Source organism: Bombus affinis, chromosome 10 (assembly GCF_024516045.1).
Source record: "Bombus affinis isolate iyBomAffi1 chromosome 10, iyBomAffi1.2, whole genome shotgun sequence".
Classification (NCBI taxonomy): domain Eukaryota; kingdom Metazoa; phylum Arthropoda; class Insecta; order Hymenoptera; family Apidae; genus Bombus; species Bombus affinis.
This window is the reverse complement of record NC_066353.1, coordinates 6,526,781-6,540,876: the sequence shown is the minus strand read 5'-3', so window position 1 is coordinate 6,540,876 and position 14,096 is coordinate 6,526,781. Positions and strand designations below refer to the sequence as shown.

General features: G+C 38.2%; 2 long non-coding RNA genes across 3 annotated transcripts in view; one reads left to right on the top strand and one right to left on the bottom strand.

The window, feature by feature from the left end:
• Nucleotides 1–1,186: 1,186 nt before the first annotated feature.
• On the top strand, nt 1,187–10,996 carry LOC126921414 (uncharacterized). Its single transcript, XR_007712334.1, has 2 exons — nt 1,187–1,953; nt 10,832–10,996. It is a non-coding gene; the product is annotated as an uncharacterized LOC126921414 (long non-coding RNA).
• The window catches only part of LOC126921412 (uncharacterized), an 89,397-nt gene continuing 83,101 nt past the window's right edge, over nt 7,801–14,096 (bottom strand). For both annotated transcript variants that reach the window (XR_007712324.1, XR_007712330.1), the window contains one exon: nt 7,801–8,719. This is a non-coding gene — a long non-coding RNA (uncharacterized LOC126921412). The remainder of the gene's footprint in view (nt 8,720–14,096) is intronic.

The window sequence follows — 14,096 nt, the reverse complement described above, 5'->3', positions numbered from 1 at the left end:
ATGTAAAGTGCATTGTGATTCTATTCGGTACAATGATCCATCTTGGAACGAAAAAAAAAATCTCTTTTCTCTTCATCCTCTTGCTTACTACACAGAAAAAATTGTCCTCCTTATTTTTCGCTTCGCGGTCGCTTAATTCTTTCACACTGTCGCGTGATATACTCCCATATCTCTTTACGCAGGCCCATGGTCAAGTAGGTTCGTACCTCGACATTCTGCCAATGGGTTGAATGCCGAGATGGATGTATAACGTTAAATAACCCATGGGCGGGTCTCTTGCGTAGTCACCTCCGCGTGGTGAGACCTGGTAATTGGCATCGTTTTCCAAAAAATTAATCAGTTGATTAATCTTTGGAAAACGATACCAAGCTAAGAACTACGCAGCAGTCCGGTTTGTATCTCCAAATGCCGCGAACAGAATTTCGGATGATCCAGACTGGGCTGCACCGTAGGTCACCGTTGGACACCGTTGAACGACGTTGGACACCGTTGGACAACGTTGGACGACGTTGGACGACGTTGGACGACGTTGGACGACGTTGGATACCTTGGAATGCGTGCGTTTTAGCCTTAATTAATCGTAAGATAGATACCCATGTTAAGTGCATTGTGAGCTCATTCTGTACAACGATACTTATCCATCTTGGAACGAAAAATTGTACCCGCGATTTGTCGGTTCGCGATCGCTCAGTTGTTTCAAACTGTCGCGTGACGTACTCGCTCGTGCGTATTCCGGGTACGTGCGGGTCAACGTGCACTGAAAAACTCTTTGGATTCGTAAGGCGGCCCAAGCACACCTCAGTCTTGGTGACTGCTCGACGACTGCTCGACGTTCGCACCGAATCGCGGGAGTTGTCGTCGCGCCGCTGATGCTTGCGAATCTGTTGGGGATTCAGTCGTGGATCTGCTCTCCTGTCCGATTGGTACTCCGGTACTCGGGCAGGGACCTGTGATTTCACGTCCTCCGTAATCCTGTTCGGGCCCGCGGGGGTGGGCCCCACTGTTCAGTTGGGGCCATGCCTTCGTAATCCTGTTCAGCGGCCCCTCTCCGGGTTCCACATGTTCAGTTGGAGTGTGTTAAGTTGCCGGCCTATGTGCTGGATCCATGGCTGGATCACCAGCGGATCACTGGCATCATCGGTCGGCACCATCGATCGCGACTCGTATAAGTTTCGAACGGCGAAACAGGAATCGAGTTATGGTCAATATTTGGGCTTTCCGCTAATCCTTCGGGTTATCCGGTGCACGGGGGTACGTCGCGTAAGTTTGTCAGTTCGTTCGTTAGCTTCATTTTCTTTCATTCGTTCCAAGTTAAATAAATGTGTCTTTGATACCGAATGCTGCCAATAGGGATACCAATTATTGTACAATATTTGTACTGATCTATGTAATCGGTGTGTGGGAGATAGCTGTGGCGTTATGTATGCTTTGCTCCACATTTGTAAAGATTCATGTAAGCGCTGCGTTGGAGATATGTGTTTCGCAGTTAGGGTACGAAACAACTATTTCTTTACGGAGGCCCATGGTCAAGTAGAGTCGTAACTCGACATTTTGCCAATGGGTTGAATGTCGAGATGGATGTATAAAGATAAATAACCCATGGGCGGGTCTCTTGCGTAGTCACCTCCTCGTGGTGAGACCTGGTAATTGGCATCGTTTTCCAAAAAATTAATCCGTTGATTAATCTTTGGAAAACGATACCAAGCTAAGAACTACGCACCAGTCCGGTTTGGATCTCCAAATGCCGCGAACAGAATTTTGGATGATCCAGACTGGGCTGCACCGTGGGACACCGTTGGACACCGTTGGACGACGTTGGACACCGTTGGACAACGTTGGACGACGTTGGACGACGTTGGACGACGTTGGACGACGTTGGACAACGTGGGACAGCGTAGGACAACGTGGGACAACGTGGGACAACGTGGGACACCGTTGGACACCGTGGGATATGTCTTGTCTCTCAAATCCATTCTGCGCCCATTCTGTATAATGGTACTTATCTGACTTGGAATCTAGTATAAAAATCGATTCTTTTTTTGCATTGAATCTTGTAGTTATTTTGTGCACGGGAGTGTGTTGCGTAAGTCCATTGATTCTTTGGAAAGATCGCGAACGAACGAGTTCGCGCCGCGATTTTTCTTTCATTGTCTGTTTGTTTGGGCTTCTTCTTAGTTTCCCATTTTTAAGAGAAAATTATTGCGGTCATGTTAGAGTTTATAACTTTTCGATATATTCAAAAGTTTTGCGCCGCGAAAATAGAACGTTAAACAGTTTAGAACAATGACTCGAATGTCCCTTTTTCAGAACACGAAATTGTGTATGCAGTGTCAATAGGTTCGGTTAAATAAATTATTGTTTTATTTCCGATATATGAGATCATTCTCTTATTTCAAACGAATTTTTAATAAGTTATTTTATTGTTTCAAATTGAGTTATATCTCAATAATTCACTTATGGAATTCAATTTTTTTTTGTTGTATTATGTGAATTTGCTTCAGTTAACGTCATAAACTTGCAACATAGTAACAGTTAGATTCAAATACCTCGAAACAAGTATTCTTTAAACATATTTAGTGGCGAACTTTTGAATTCTTGCAAATATTTTCCAATATTTATATCAGGCGACTATAGTGTATTAGTGCAATGTATATTTCGTATTCTAATAACGAAAATTCACAGTATATATTCTAATTGCGAACAGTATAATTCTTGAAATCGATTGCATTGCATTCGCGGTATTCGTAAGCATTTGTTTGCTATCGAGATATATCTCACAATTTTCAACTTATAGTTTCATACTTGTTCCAGTTTCTTAATAATAATTTTTAAGTGTAAAGAAATAGCAGTATTTTCTAAATAAACGTTCCATAGGAAAAAGAAGAAATTTGTCGAAACAATGTTTCGCTTCTTTTCCACCCCCCCACCCCCGCCCCTAAACTGCTTTATTTTCAGGAAATATTTGTGACCGCGCGCAATGCGGTTGTAGAGTCAGTGTTTGCCACGCAATAGTTTTTTTTCAATATTTTAAAATTACGATAGTTTTGATCAAATTCGATCGAATAATCACACGCGAAAATAATAAAATTTTATCAATCAAATTTGTACGCGATATTAGAGTTATTGTTCGCCGATCATAATTTAAGCGGTCGCGGTAACGTAGTCTTTTATTTTTCTTTTTTTATATATTTATTTTTTTGAATATTCGTTTCCGGTATTAGAGTCAGTGCCTCGCTCAAGAGGATAAAGCCTCTCCAGGAGCTCAAGAATGTAAGTAGTTTTATATATTGTATTTCAATTTGTTCTATTTAGTATATTTTTTTTGAAATGTCGTTAATTACAAAATAAAAATGATGGATGATTTAGAAAGCTGTAAATGTCCTTTTTAATTGAAATAAAGTCTTGAAGTCTTAACATTAAAGTACAATAAAACTGTCTGATACTCATAAAAAATCACTGAATATTTGTTCTCAAATTTTTATATTAGATTTCCAATTTACATATTTATTAGAATTTAGTCTTTATTATTGCTAAAGTTTCAAGTTTGTTATTATATATTAACGATATTAATGATATCTTATGTTTTGTTATAGATATATCACTGCTTCAACTCCTTCGTCTTCTTTGGGAATGTTTTAACAGTGGCTAAAAAGCCAAAAATGTAATTATCTTTACACATTGTACTTCAATTATTTATATTCTGTATATTTTTCTTTGATCACTATCAATTAAGAAATACAATTTGATTGAAAATTTAGGAGATTAGCATTTTCTGAGGTTATTCTTTCATTGAAATAAAATAATTATTAAAATCTTAATACCGAATTATGAAACAAATGACTAACATATTTCAGAAATCTTTAGATTCTTAATTCTTAGATTTTAAACTTTCATATTAGAGTTTCAGTTTTTACACTTATCAAAGTTTATTAGAATTTCAATCTTTATTATTACCAAAGTTACTAAAGTTAATAAACTTTCATTTTTCATTATCTCCAACTTTTTAAATAATCAGCAATCACTCATCGTGTTTTGTTCTGTAACAGATTTTTCGCAATCTCCATTTCCACCACTGGACTCTACACAGTTCCTGATGATATTCGCTGGGGTGGCGCAGCATCCACGATACGTCCTTTGTTTCTCCGCTTCGAACGGTGAGTCGCATGCATTTCTGTTCCTCCGGTCACTCAATCATGTCGTAGGATGAAAGGTCCGAATCGGCACGGGTGATCGGTTGTATTACGTAGAATTTTTTTGCGAGCATAGTGACCACGGGTATTTCTTATACCCGTGAGTAGTAACACTCATTTTTTGAAATTTATTAGTTTAGGATAGGTCTTCTCGCATATCGCGATTATAATAATTAGTTTTTTAATAATTAGGTTAAACATATACACTTGAGAATATATTCGTGTTAGTTATAAATATGCATGTTAATATTCCGTATGAATATTTGCAAATGGCAAATATCTACACGAATATATCTGTATGACACGAATATACTTGATCTTAAGCAATGAATTGATCGTGACAATCTTAAGTCACGTTCGTTTATTTCACTTTGGCTAGAACTTAAAATATGAGTTAAAATACATTTTTTCCGTACGAAAATGTGTGAAATTTTACGTGCAAGAAGACACTTCGCGACAGGCAGAATTTTTAATCAAAGCAATAATTTTGAACATTGCTTTTACATTTTCGAGTATTTGCTTTGATAAAGAGTTCGCCTGAGATTATTTCTTTCTTACTAATATATTTAGAGTCAATTATTCCATTTGATCGAGTCTCAGTCTTTTTCAATTAACGCTACCTTTTCTGCAATATTAAAATTTTCTTCCGATTTATTAAATTAATGAAGTAGAATTACTTAGTTAGTATTAAATTAATAAAATAGAGTTAATCAGAAAGAAGCAGCAAAGAACGTTAGTCCGTTAAATAAAAATTACACAAACTAATCATCTTTTTAGATCAGGATTTTCAGGTTTAACCCTTTCCGTGCCCATTGTCAGGATCTCATTCACGTGCCCAGGTGCTACTTGAATGGGAGAAAGACAGTGGGCACGATGACCTAGAATTAAGTAATGTAATAATTTCTCAGCGACTGACCATGTGTTAGTGTATCGTGCACGACGTATTTTCCACATTACGTGTGTGTGTTGTTAGGTCGTGGAATTGCGTCGCTTTTTCTCATTCCTTAAAACTTGAAATATTAAAAATATCGAGACATATATCGATTCAATTTACGTCTCGATACAATTAGAATTTCTGATAATATCATCCACGCGACTAAGTGTACTCATACTCTTAATATCGCTATCAATCGCAATTATAATTCCAAGTTTACTTATATCTATTTTAAAAATATAATTTTCTCAGACGTGTTTTATCACGTATTACGCAATGGTCACTAGCCTTCGTCAGTCGATTTCAGGAAAAAGGTACGTACCTTAGAGCATGCATGATATGTTAAGCTCGGGTGTCGGAGGCGTCCCGGGACGTCCTCTCTAGTGTAGGACCTTTGCGCCCGGGCGTTTGTGTGAGAACCGTGGAGCGAGTGTGTTGGTGTGCCTGTTTTGCCATTTTTAAATATAGCGCTAGGTAGGATAGGTAGCATACTTTCTGGTATGTCTGTTAATTATAAGTAGGTAGGACCGGGCAGGTTGGCACAGTCTCTGGTCGGGTAGGCGCGTTTTCGCGTGACCAACCTGTTTCTGGAAATTTATTTGAAAAATCGACGGTGAAACTGGCACGAGTAGAGCATGCTCTCGTCTCTGGTTTTGCCTTTCGATTTTTCGAATTTCGCGGTCGCGGTCGCGAATGGGCTCGAAACGAACGTTTATTGCTCGAGCACGCACGTGCGAGTGGGCAACGATCACTATTGTGATCGTTGGTCAGTCCATGCGCACTTCAATCAGCTTCCGCGGTTTATATTTTTATTTTACCTTTATAAGTTTTTTTTTGTTTGCGATTTAGAAGTCTCGAGCTTAGATTTAAGTTACAGCGGGCATTGCGCCCGAAGAAGGAAGAGGCTATAAGCCGAAGAGGCCCGACAAACTGTCACTCAAGAGGGCAACTACTAATGGCTCCCCATCCTCTGGGTCATCCGGAGCATGGGAAGTCATTATCGTTACTACTTTGTCACTATGCTCGCTTTTAGTATTTGTAGTAGTAGTAGTAGTAGTAGTAGTCTTTGTTTTTTTGGCCGATGTATATATCGGTCCATCGTCCCATTGGGCAAATCGCGATTTTTCTTATTAGTGTTGCGACAAATTGATTACGGGTTGTATTAGAGTTGCGAAATAATATCACGGCTTTTCATTAGTGTGGCGAGAAAATGATTACGGTTTGAATTAGAGTTGCGATAAAATGATAATCGCGTTTACTTTAGAGTTGCGAATTACGATATCGCGATTGTCTTTTGCAATTTTTAGAATTTTTTCTGTTTTTCTGTTTAAGTAGCAATACTAGGATATTTAAAGTAGCTTTTTCAAATAGTAAATAGTAATTTTCATTAAATTCACTTTAAGAATTAGCGTTGCGACATTGTTCCATCGCGAGTTCTACTTATTTTTCCTGTTAGCGTTGCGATAATGAATGATCGCGTTTTGTTAAGTAGAGTTGCGTTCACAAACTGCCCAAACCCTCCGACTGCATTTGTCGGACACTGCTCCTGGATCACACGTACAGCCTAAAGAGCTGTACAAGTGTGATCGTTCATCGGCAACCTCCTAAATGGTTGCACTGCAATCTCTCGCTATTAGTGTTGCGTATTGCTTAAATACGAGTGCATAGATTTATACTTATTAGCGTTGCGTATTAGATATCGGGAATTTTCAGATTTTTCTTTTTTTTTTTTTAATGGTAGATTAATTGATATTGCAAATATAACGAAGCACTCGTCGCGTTTGATTTTGAGAATTTTCTGCTTCATAAATATTAGTAGTAAATTAGCGTTGCGGAACAAGAATATTCAGTTCCACTCTCGGCGTGTTGATCGGGTTTATATAGAGTGGAAGACGATCGAATTTTAGTAGCCCTTCTGGCTACTGCTTTGTTTCTTTTTCAGCGCCCCTTATTAATGCGCCCCTTATTACTACGTTTATTACTGAAAATACTGCTATAAGACATATTCCTTTGTCAGCGTTAACGTTACCATGACTGCTAAAATACAGAACTTTATTACGAATGTATAATATATATATATATTTACATGTATGAAATTGTGAGCGATTTCATGCGCAACAAAGTATTATAACGAAATATCTTAATGTTGCTAGGAAGGCTGGAAATATTTTTTAAAATTTAATTCATTGCAATTGGAATTAGTGCTGATGATTGTTCGTTCTTAGAACCATAACTTTTAGAATTTTTTCGACCGCGATATTTTCACTTCAATCTTTTAACAGTAACGTAAAATTTTATAAATATTCGAATTTCATTTGCATGAAACAAAAGTTTCGTCACGAAACAAAGACATCGTCACGTTTGTAGCAAAAATTCTGCAAAAAATGACTTATGCACATACCTTTCGGTTTATTATGTTGCAAATTACTATGTTGTTGTAGAAAATAACAGATACTGTTAAAAGTTAAAAGATAAAGCAAGTGATTGTATAATAACCGGGGTTTCTCTCATCTTAGTTATTCCAAATGAACTTTTCAATTTTTAATTCAGTTTAAATTCAGTTATTTAAAATTCTTGTTTCCAACGTAACCCTAGTTTCGATTAAAAGATACACAGGATTCTCTATATTTGCTAAAATTTAATCAATAGTAATTTGATCTATTATTGACCATTATTAATAGTTTATTTTTCATAAAATGTTTCATAAAATGTTCTCGTTTTAAAGATGTCTCTTTCTTCCATATACCAAATCCAGTAAATGAGTTTGTTTCAGATTTATCAATTTACAGAAAATACGTTTCAGTTACATATATGAACATTTCACAGCATATTAAATATGTATGCTAGATGCCCAAATGATTTTTCTTCCATCGTCTGATTGTTCAGGCTTCTTCCCGTTTTCCCATTTTTAAAAGAAGAATATTGCGGTCACGTTGGAGTATATAACTTTTCGATATCTTCATAAGCTTAGTACAACGAGTCGTATGTCTCTTTTGCAAAACTCTAAATTGTATATACAGTGTCAGTACTTTCATTTCCTTTCTGTGGTTCCAAGTTAGACAGATGTATCATTGATACCGAATGTTGCCAGTACGGTTGCGAATTATTGTACAATGTTTGTACTAATCGATGTAATTGTTTTCGCAGATTAATCAGTTGATTAATTTTCAGAAAACGACTACATTGATAAGTACAAACATTGCACAATAATTCGATACCAAGCTCAGAATCACGCTAATACAGTCCATTTTGGATTACGAAAAGCCACGAAGAGAATTTTGGATAATCTAAACTGGACTGCAACGTGGGACGACATTGGACACCGTGGGACGACATTGGACACCGTGGGACGACATTGGACACCGTGGGACGCCGTTGGACAACGTGGGACACCGCTGCACACCGTGGGACTCCGCTGGAAACCGTAGAACACCGTTGGTCCAGTGTAGATCACCAAAAAACGCGAAAAGAATTTTGGATGATCTAGACTGGACTGCAACGTGGGACACCGTGGGATACCATTGGTTCAGTGTGGATCTCCAAAAGCCGCGAAAAGAATTTTGGATGATCTACACTGGACTGCAACGTGGGACACCTTTGGTTCAGTGTGGATCTCCAAAAGCCGCGAAAAGAATTTTGGACGATCTACACTGGACTGCAACGTGGGACACCATTGGTTCAGTGTGGATCTCCAAATGCCGCGAAAAGAATTTTGGATGATCTACACTGGACTGCAACGTGGGACACCATTGGTTCAGTGTGGATCTCCAAATGCCGCGAAAAGAATTTTGGATGATCTACACTGGACTGCAACGTGGGACACCATTGGTTCAGTGTGGATTTCCAAATGCCGCGAAAAGAATTTTGGATGATCTACACTGGACTGCAACGTGGGACACCATTGGTTCAGTGTGGATCTCCAAATGCCACGAAAAGAATTTTGGATGATCTACACTGGACTGCAACGTGGGACATCGTTGGACATCGTTGGACACCGTTGGACACCGTTGGACACCGTTGGACACCGTTGGACATCGTTGGACACCGTTCGACATCGTTGGACACCGTTGGACATCGTTGGACACCGTTGGACGACGTTGGACATCGTTGGACACCGTTGGACGACGTTGGACATCGTTGGACGACGTTGGACATCGTTGGACATCGTTGGACAACGTTGGACACCGTTGGACATCGTTGGACACCGTTGGACATCGTTGGACATCGTTGGACATCGTTGGACATCGTTGGACATCGTTGGATATCGTTGGACACCGGGGGACACCGTAGAATGCGTGCGTTTTAGGCTTAATTTATCGTAAAGTAGATACCTATGTACAGTGCATTGTGAGCTCATTCTGTACAACGATACTTATAAATCTTGGAACGAAAAATTGTACACGCGATTTGTCGGTTCGCGATCGCTCAGTTGTTTCAAACTGTCGCGTGACGTACTCGCTCGTGCGTATTCCGGGTACGTGCGGGTCAACGTGCACTGGACAACTCTTTGGATTCGTAAGGCGGCCCAAGCACACCTCAGTCTTGGTGACTGCTCGACGACTGCTCGACGTTCGCAACGGATCGCGGGAGTTGTCGTCGCGCCGCTGATGCTTGCGAATCTGTTGGGGACTCAGTCGTGGATCTGCACTCCTGTCCGATTGGTACATCGGTACTCGGGCAGGGACCTGCAATTTCACGTCCTCCGTAATCCTGTTCGGGCCCGTGTGGGTGGGCCCCACTGTTCAGTCGAAGATCATGCCTTCGTAATCCTGTTCAGCGGCCCCTCCACAGGGGTGGGCCCCACTGTTCAGTTGAGGCCTCTGCCTTCGTAATCCTGTTCAGCGGCCCCTCCCCGGGTTCCACATGTTCAGTTGGAGTGTGTTAAGTTGCCGGCCTATGTGCTGGATCCACGGCTGGATCACCAGCGGATCACTGGCATCATCGGTCGGCGCCATCGACCGCGACTCGTATAAGTTTCGAACGGCGAAACAGGAATCGAGTTATGGTCAATACTTGGGCTTTCCGCTAATCCTTCGGGTTATCCGGTGCACAGGGGTACGTCGCGTAAGTTTGTGAGTTCGTTCGTTAGCTTCCTTTTCTTTCATTTGTTCCAAGGTAGATAAATGTGTCTTTGATACCGAATGCTGCCAGTAGGGATACCAATTATTGTACAATATTTGTACTGATCTATGTAATCGGTGTGTGGGAGATAGCTGTGGCGTTATGTATGCTTTGCTGCACGTTTGTAAAGATTCATGTAAGCGCTGCGTTGGAGATATGTGTTTCGCAGTTAGGGTACGAAACAACTATTTCTTTACGCAGGCCCATGGTCAAGTAGAGACGGTACTCGACATTCTGCCACTGGGTTGAATGTCGAGATGGACGTATAAAGATAAATAACCCATGGGCGGGTCTCGTGCGTAGTCACCTCCTCGTGGTGAGACCTGGTAATTGGCATCGTTTTCCAAAATATTAATCCGTTGATTAATCTTTGGAAAACGATACCAAGCTAAGAACTACGCACCAGTCCGGTTTGGATCTCCAAATGCCGCGAACAGAATTTTGGATGATCCAGACTGGGCTGCACCGTGGGACACCGTTGGACACCGTTGGACGACGTTGGACACCGTTGGACAACGTTGGACGACGTTGGACGACGTTGGACGACGTTGGACACCGTGGGACACCGTTGTACAACGTGGGACAGCGTAGGACAACGTGGGACAACGTGGGACAACGTAGGACAACGTGGGACAACGTGGGACAACGTGGGACACCGTTGGACACCGTGGGATATGTCTTGTCTCTCAAATCCATTCTGAGCCCATTCTGTATAATGGTACTTATCTGACTTGGAATCTAGTATAAAAATCGATTCTTTTTTTGCATTGAATCTTGTGGTTATTTTGTGCACGGGAGTGCGTTGCGTAAGTCCATTGATTCTTTGGAAAGATCGCGAACGAACGAGTTCACGCCGCGATTTTTATTTCATTGTCTGTTTGTTCGGGCTTCTTCTTAGTTTCCCATTTTTAAGAGAAAATTATTGCGGTCATGTTAGAGTTTATAACTTTTCGATATATTCAAAAGTTTTGCGCCGCGAAAATAGAACGTTAAACAGTTTAGAACAATGACTCGAATGTCCCTTTTTCAGAACACGAAATTGTGTATGCATTGTCAATAGGTTCGGTTAAATAAATTATTGTTTTATTTCCGATATATGAGATCATTCTCTTATTTCAAACGAATTTTTAATAAGTTATTTTATTGTTTCAAATTGAGTTATATCTCAATAATTCACTTATGGAATTTAATTTTTTTTTTGTTGTATTATGTGTATTTGCTTCAGTTAACGTCATAAACTTGCAACATAGTAACAGTTAGATTCAAATACCTCGAAACAAGTATTCTTTAAACATATTTAGTGGCGAACTTTTGAATTCTTGCAAATATTTTCCAATATTTATATCAGGCGACTATAGTGTATTAGTGCAATGTATATTTCGTATTCTAATAACGAAAATTCACAGTATATATTCTAATTGCGAACAGTATAATTCTTGAAATCGATTGCATTGCATTCACGGTATTCGTAAGCATTTGTTTGCTATCGAGATATATCTCACAATTTTCAACTTATAGTTTCATACTTGTTCCAGTTTCTTAATAATAATTTTTAAGTGTAAAGAAATAGCAGTATTTTCTAAATAAACGTTCCATAGGAAAAAGAAGAAATTTGTCGAAACAACGTTTCGCTTCTTTTCCACCCCCCCACCCCCGCCCCTAAACTGCTTTATTTTCAGGAAATATTTGTGACCGCGCGCAATGCGGTTGTAGAGTCAGTGTTTGCCACGCAATAGTTTTTTTTCAATATTTTAAAATTACGATAGTTTTGATCAAATTCGATCGAATAATCACACGCGAAAATAATAAAATTTTATCAATCAAATTTGTACGCGATATTAGAGTTATTGTTCGCCGATCATAATTTAAGCGGTCGCGGTAACGTAGTCTTTTATTTTTCTTTTTTTATATATTTATTTTTTTGAATATTCGTTTCCGGTATTAGAGTCAGTGCCTCGCTCAAGAGGATAAAACCTCTCCAGGAGCTCAAGAATGTAAGTAGTTTTATATATTGTATTTCAATTTGTTCTATTTAGTATATTTTTTTTGAAATGTCGTTAATTACAAAATAAAAATGATGGATGATTTAGAAAGCTGTAAATGTCCTTTTTAATTGAAATAAAGTCTTGAAGTCTTAACATTAAAGTACAATAAAACTGTCTGATACTCATAAAAAATCACTGAATATTTGTTCTCAAATTTTTATATTAGATTTCCAATTTACATATTTATTAGAATTTAGTCTTTATTATTGCTAAAGTTTCAAGTTTGTTATTATATATTAACGATATTAATGATATCTTATGTTTTGTTATAGATATATCACTGCTTCAACTCCTTCGTCTTCTTTGGGAATGTTTTAACAGTGGCTAAAAAGCCAAAAATGTAATTATCTTTACACATTGTACTTCAATTATTTATATTCTGTATATTTTTCTTTGATCACTATCAATTAAGAAATACAATTTGATTGAAAATTTAGGAGATTAGCATTTTCTGAGGTTATTCTTTCATTGAAATAAAATAATTATTAAAATCTTAATACCGAATTATGAAACAAATGACTAACATATTTCAGAAATCTTTAGATTCTTAATTCTTAGATTTTAAACTTTCATATTAGAGTTTCAGTTTTTACACTTATCAAAGTTTATTAGAATTTCAATCTTTATTATTACCAAAGTTACTAAAGTTAATAAACTTTCATTTTTCATTATCTCCAACTTTTTAAATAATCAGCAATCACTCATCGTGTTTTGTTCTGTAACAGATTTTTCGCAATCTCCATTTCCACCACTGGACTCTACACAGTTCCTGATGATATTCGCTGGGGTGGCGCAGCATCCACGATACGTCCTTTGTTTCTCCGCTTCGAACGGTGAGTCGCATGCATTTCTGTTCCTCCGGTCACTCAATCATGTCGTAGGATGAAAGGTCCGAATCGGCACGGGTGATCGGTTGTATTACGTAGAATTTTTTTGCGAGCATAGTGACCACGGGTATTTCTTATACCCGTGAGTAGTAACACTCATTTTTTGAAATTTATTAGTTTAGGATAGGTCTTCTCGCATATCGCGATTATAATAATTAGTTTTTTAATAATTAGGTTAAACATATACACTTGAGAATATATTCGTGTTAGTTATAAATATGCATGTTAATATTCCGTATGAATATTTGCAAATGGCAAATATCTACACGAATATATCTGTATGACACGAATATACTTGATCTTAAGCAATGAATTGATCGTGACAATCTTAAGTCACGTTCGTTTATTTCACTTTGGCTAGAACTTAAAATATGAGTTAAAATACATTTTTTCCGTACGAAAATGTGTGAAATTTTACGTGCAAGAAGACACTTCGCGACAGGCAGAATTTTTAATCAAAGCAATAATTTTGAACATTGCTTTTACATTTTCGAGTATTTGCTTTGATAAAGAGTTCGCCTGAGATTATTTCTTTCTTACTAATATATTTAGAGTCAATTATTCCATTTGATCGAGTCTCAGTCTTTTTCAATTAACGCTACCTTTTCTGCAATATTAAAATTTTCTTCCGATTTATTAAATTAATGAAGTAGAATTACTTAGTTAGTATTAAATTAATAAAATAGAGTTAATCAGAAAGAAGCAGCAAAGAACGTTAGTCCGTTAAATAAAAATTACACAAACTAATCATCTTTTTAGATCAGGATTTTCAGGTTTAACCCTTTCCGTGCCCATTGTCAGGATCTCATTCACGTGCCCAGGTGCTACTTGAATGGGAGAAAGACAGTGGGCACGATGACCTAGAATTAAGTAATGTAATAATTTCTCAGCGACTGACCATGTGTTAGTGTATCGTGCA